This window comes from Octopus bimaculoides, chromosome 9, assembly GCF_001194135.2.
Source record: "Octopus bimaculoides isolate UCB-OBI-ISO-001 chromosome 9, ASM119413v2, whole genome shotgun sequence".
Classification (NCBI taxonomy): domain Eukaryota; kingdom Metazoa; phylum Mollusca; class Cephalopoda; order Octopoda; family Octopodidae; genus Octopus; species Octopus bimaculoides.
The window spans coordinates 74,850,402-74,857,235 of NC_068989.1; positions in this window are offsets into that span (position 1 = coordinate 74,850,402).

The window sequence follows — 6,834 nt, forward strand, 5'->3', positions numbered from 1 at the left end:
AAATAGCCGAGTTTTCCGGCGAACCAATTGAAGGAATCCAAGAACTGGCGAGGTGTGACTGGTTTTCCCGACCATATCCCAATGAGGGTGGGGCGGCTGCTGGACATGGGGTTCATAACAGTGAACAACTTGTTAGACAGAACAATAGTACAGACGCAGAATGACACTCGTGATATTGCGGGGATGGTGTTGGCGGAGCCCAGGGGAGCTAAGCGGCAAGTAGTAAAATGCGAAACCGGAGAGCATTGTAGAGCTGTTGTGTCCATGTTAGTCAAATAATAATCCATTACAATGTGTAAAAACAAAGAAAAGGAAATCTAATATGTTGGTAGCTCCCCTGTCAACCAAGTAAAGGCGCTCCTTCATTGGCTGCCTGTAATAAGGGTTTTGGTATGGGGAAGAAAAGTGGGAACCCTCGTGGACAGGAGCTACACAACAACCTTATTGACTCTGAAGGTGACTGAAAACTGAAAAGCAGTAATCACTTTAAGGGTTAAGAGTGAAATGGAAATTAGGAGTAAGACATTTGTGTAGAGGTTCGTGTTTATATATTTGACGTACACAGTAGGTTTACAAATGTGGGTGAGAGCATATGGACATAAGCAACATTGAGCGAGAGCAAATATACTCCCATGTAGAGATTTCCTATTGAATACTGCAATAGAAAATACATTCTTATTGTAATTGATTCAAGTAATGTAAATGTGTATATTTGTATGTTTGTGTGTTTACGTGTGCGTGTGTGTGTATGTTTGTATGTGTGTGTTTTTGTGTGTTTTTGTGTGTGTTTGTGTGTGTAGATTATTCACAGTTGAAGTACAAAATTAATTAAAAGTTATATATCACTTTATGAAGGGAATATGTCAATTCTTATGCACTTTAACTAAATGGTGAGTGAATAATGTGTATATGCACACACACACATACACACATGCACACATACATACACAAACGCGCGCGCACACTCATACATGAAGAATTTAAGTGGGGTACTCCAGACTTTTTCAATTAATCACTTATATAATACTAATTGTGTATAGATAACACAATATTTCACACTTGGATGCATAGATTTTCATGAAATTAGTTCATTATATACAAATGGGTGCATCGTAACACACTCTGTTTGCTTATCATTAACGACTGTTTTACGCACCTGGTAACCTACATCCACCTAATTATGTTAATATCTTGCTAATTGTTCATCTTTTGATTTTGATGCAAATGTTTTAAGCTGTATTCTATGTAATTTTCTAGTTTTCTCGGTGATGTCGATTTTTTGTGTGTTAATTTATATTAAATATCGGTCCAATAGATTAGTCGTGTTTGAACAGATACACTCTGTTGACGTTTGCGAGAATAAAAATGAAGACATAGAAGGCGAAGTCTTAATGCAATGAACAAAGAACGAAGAAATCACAACGTCTACGTATTCAAGTTGTTGGACACCAGTGTTTTTGTTTAAGTATAAATACAAATATTATGATTTTATAAGAATTAATAAGAAAAATGAGGATCAGAACGTCCCTGCCATTGACGGTAATATGAGATAAGGTAAGATCGTAGTTACGTTTTTCCTAATTCTTTCTCCGTCACAGTCTATCCAGCGATTCTGTTTTATAGTGAGGCTTACTCTAGATATACCTTCCTATTTATCAACTGTACACCTATCTTTCCCAAGAGTTCTGACTAAGATCGCTGCTACTATATTAAGCTTTCTTAGTTGAAGACATTTTAACATATATGATATTTTGTTATCAAGCCATTAACCATTACCTTTAATTCTATAATATAGTGTTTATATATAATTACTATACACCTGTTTTATCATTTAATCAATATATAATCTAGTGGTTGTATTTTTTATATCTTATACATATACGGAGTCCAAATCTAATATTTTCTCTAATATCCCATGTTATAATTGCTACATTTTGTACTTTGAATAGTAGGTAGAAATAAAAGCATTAGAGTATCTTTTGTGAAGTACCAGTCTCTAAGTTATTAGTGAATAAGCAATTAAATACTTGCCCATTAGATTGAAACTCTACTATTCAGCAAGTTACAAATATTCAATTTCATACATACGTATATATATATAACAATGAGACCTACTGATCAGAACTAAGGAAAACATCTCAAAGTTCGAAATCACGTAATATAGGTATACCTGTGATCCTTATTTGCGACTTTCAGCTGCAATGTTGAGTTAAATTTTGCTCGTCCCTGGATTTTCGTCAGCCTGTTGTACTTTCAGCGAAATTCTGGCTTATTTTGAGTATTTTTCGACTCTTATTTCTAGCATCAATTGTCGGCTGTCCTTCTACTCCTTATTTCGAGCATTCAAATGACACGTTGATTATCTAGAGGAAAGATTTACTACAGTGTATAGAGAAGTTTAAACATATGGAAATTATAACATAACGAGAAACATGCAAATGAATATTGCGAATGATATTGCACGCACCTTGCAAACATGGGATAGCGGATACCGTTTTAGATTCGGTATAATGGACAAAGATGAGAAGCAGTATATGTATGTGCTGCCACAGGCAACATGCTACTGAAGCAGTTATTAACAAGAATCCAGTTGAATTTCATGAGTTATTGGGTTTAGGATAATTTTACAGCATATGTCCACTCAGTGAAACAGAAGTCTTATGATGTTGAAAGCTGAAGGTTGTAACGTTTATGAAAGTGATCACAGATTAACTATTTTTTCTCTACGCCTAAAAAAGGAGTATACGTATAACATTTCTTAAAATTTATAAGAAAAGGATATTTTCGAATGAGACTAACAATACATTGTGATATCTAATAGTAATCTACAACTGAACATCATTGATATATTATATATTTACTAGGGATGAACTTTGATTAGTAGTATAAATAACCATGATTTAAATTGAGAACTGTATCTATCATTTGTGTTTGTATATGTATATGTGTGTGGGGGGGGGGTGTTCATATATGGGTGTTTGCGTTTACAATAATATGTATAATTATATATTTCTTCTTTTACAGACACGCTTACTATCTCCCGATATATATACAGACTGTCTCGTGACCGAAGTGCAAGCATTGATAATTTACAATCAGTATAATCAGAAGACCTGCTTAAACCTAAAGCAGATAGTCGGGGATTGTTAAATGGTGACGATTTCGTATTAATAACTTAACAAGAAATCTGAAATAAGGGAGTCGCTAACTGTATTGATGCATGTTTCTAAATTGTATAAATCTGGAAACTGAAAAGCAATTTCGTTCTATGATTAACATAATACTTATATAAAATTTCAAAATACATATCAGGATATTAAATTTACGGCAATAAAATAAATTACCAAAATATCACCAAGATTTGATGGCTCAATTATTACTTTGTTAATTATATTTTTAAAATGGGAACTTTTATTCAATCGTTTATAATTTTACTTCTACTGCTTTCAAATGTTATATCACATACAACATACTTCAACAATTGTAGCCCAGCTTTGTGTTCTGTTACTCCCACACCTGGCATACCTAAACGTTGTTCGTGTCACCAATACTGCTACCTCTACAGTGAATGTTGTTCTGACATTATTAATAAGACTACTTTTTATCACAAACAACCCTATCCATCAACATATTATAGTTGTAAAGACGTTAATGGCTCGTATTATTATCAAATTGATCGTTGTCCACCTAACCATGATGTTATGGAGTATGTAAACTACTGCGAAAATCCTGTCTCGGATGATCAACTACAAAACATACCTGCTTTTGGTAAAACAAGTAAAATGCTCTACAGGAACCTTTATTGCGCTCTGTGTCATGAAGAGGAATTCATTCTTTGGAATCTTTTATATAAATGTGAATTCAGGCCTAATGTAAGCTTTGAAGATATTACAAGTTATGTCAAGAATAGATGCCAGTTAACTCTAAAACTGCCTTCAGTAGATTTGGGGAAATATTTGTATTCCTGTAATCGATATATTTCGAACTGTCCTCATGGTAACAATAACACGGAACAAAGAATTGCATGCGAATTTCAGCCCATGGCGTTAATATATTTAGATAAGGAAGAATATTTTATACATACCAAATATAGACATTTTAAGTTTTACAAAAACCGAGGTTGCGCCACATGCAACGGGGTTTCTGAAGTTCCATGTAAAGTATCCTATCCTAAGGATAACTTGAAAGTTTTACCTACAGCTTTAACAGTCCTTTTCAATTATCATACAAATTCCATAAAAGTAACTGATAAGTCCACTGAAAAGAAACATACACTTGTGAAGTTGCCCTCCTGTCCAAAACATGCTGTCTACGATATGAATACTAACAAATGCAGACAAGTTATCTACCATCATCAACTAAACTGTACGACAACGAGTTTAAATGAATCCGAGTATTACATCACTAACGATGGTCGTCTCTACTTAAATAATACCCAACGTTTGATGAACCAATCAGAATTCATTCGTAATTCACAAGGTATAATAAGTATCTGTGTAAACAATGGTACCAATGATATATCAAATATCAATGGTTTATCAAAATATTCCGTAGCTGAGAGCTATATCACATTAGTGGGACTCGTGATCTCTATTCCAGCCCTAGCAATCACCATTATAGTCTATCTCTGTATACCTGATCTCCGTACCTTACCAGGTAAATTACTCATCAGTGTCTTGTCAGCACTGTTTGTTGCTGAGCTTCTCTTTCTTATCTCATCACAAGTCACTACATCTACAGTGTTGTGTAAATCTTTAGCTGTGGTGTTGCATTATTCGTTTCTAGCGACTTTCTTCTGGATGAATGTCATGTCATTTGATGCTTGGTACACTTTCTCAGGATTTATACAACTTCAAAGAAAAGGAAAAGGCACCAAGAGGCTTGTATTGTATTCCTTGTATGCTTGGATCTGTCCACTTGTAATAGTAACTATTTCACTGATATTTGAGTACACACCTGGAAATCATGGACTTTCTCCAGACTATGGAAATGGTATTTGCTGGATTACAAACGGAAAAAGTCTGCTATGGTTTTTTGCAATCCCCGTAATGGTAATTTTATGCCTTAATATCATAGCATTTATCCTCACCATCAGAGGGCTCTATTTGGCAAGTAAACTTTCTTCAAAATTTTTATCAGAACATAATAAACAGGAGTTCATCATTTCCATAAAACTATTCCTTGTCATGGGACTTACATGGACATTCGCTTTTTTGTATACATTTACAAAAATTGACGAACTTTCTCTGTTATTTTGTATATTAAACTCATTCGTTGGACTATTTATTTGTTTATCGTTTCTATCAACAAAGATTGTTCGTCGGAGCATTTTTCGTAATTGGCACAAAATTACAAAATTGTTGACAAAAGAATTTACCGATGTTTCTTCTGTTTCTGAAACAATATCAATGGATATATCTACTAAAAGTTCGGGTAATTAACATCACACGTGTCCTGTGGGATATACCTATATGAAGACTTGGAATATCTCTGTATGAATTCACTAGAGTTGCTAGAAATATCATCGAAACGCGTCATATGTTTTTTTTTTCTTTCAAATCCCCTGGTCCTCGATGTCTTTCATGTTGAATTTGCAATGATTTCGCCTTTTTCTGCAAGTCAACCATCCAAGGTCATTTACAGAGCTCTACTTGTTTAACCTAAGCAATTTGGTTCATCACTTTTTCACTAACCCTGAACTGAAGGAAATATGGAACGTTGTGAATACATGTAGCATTATCTATATGGATATTGTGGACGGTATCTGAGGACAGATTTAAGATTTTTAATAAACGCCTGTATAATAACAGGAAAAAACTGTATTTTTATAAAAATATTATAAACATAAAGCTAAATCATCAATTTAATAATTTCATTCAATAAAACTACTATAAGCATCAATAACTGCCTCAACACCGAGTTGAAATCGTTTGCGAATGAAAAAACTAGATCCGAAATAAGTGTTATAGAGGTATAGAAGGGGTATGTATTAATGATCACAGGGGTTTGTATATGGGTGCTATTCGTGGGGCGGGGGCTTACATTTAGATTAATATAAGAATTTTAAAGTGCGGAAGAATTTGTGCTTACATGTAGTGAAGGCCTCGTTGTATATAAATACATTGTGGTGAGTTGTGGGTTAGAATTCTGAGAGCTTCTTTTAAGCAAAGTTCATAACTGAAGTGTTGTCTCTGATATAGGGTACCCGAGTCTTTTATGGCCCAGTTTATACTGTATTTTTCTATTAATTAGTTGGTGTATGTGGCTGGCTGGCTGGCTGGTGATGTAGAATTGCTATTCTCTTTATATTTAAACGAGTTTAAATGTGCCTAATACCTTTGTTTAAAATTGGTGCTAGAACCAATGTAGTAGCTACAGGAGTCATTTACCATGTTGTGAACAGTGCATCGGCATACGACGTTGAATCTTCTGCATTGGGCTTGCAACGAGCAATCTGTGCCGGATCTGCAGTTGCAGTTATCGGTTCTACGGTGGTTAAATGGAGAGAGAGAGAGATGAGGTAGTGCCGGTAGTGGCTTGGATGGTATTAGGTGAATCGATCGTGATATTGCTGCTATTATTGCTGTCGTTTCTAGTATCGATATCAATGCGAGCGTTACCATTATTATTATTATTATTATTATTATTATTATTATTATCGTCATCATCATTATCGGCGTCGCCGTTGTAATAATCATTACCATTATTATTATTATTATTATCATTATTATTATTATTATTATTAAGTCAAAATTAAAAGAAGAGTGCCATTTGCTATCTTGTGAACAATATTTCGACATATGTCGAAATATTGTTCACAAGATAGCAAATGGC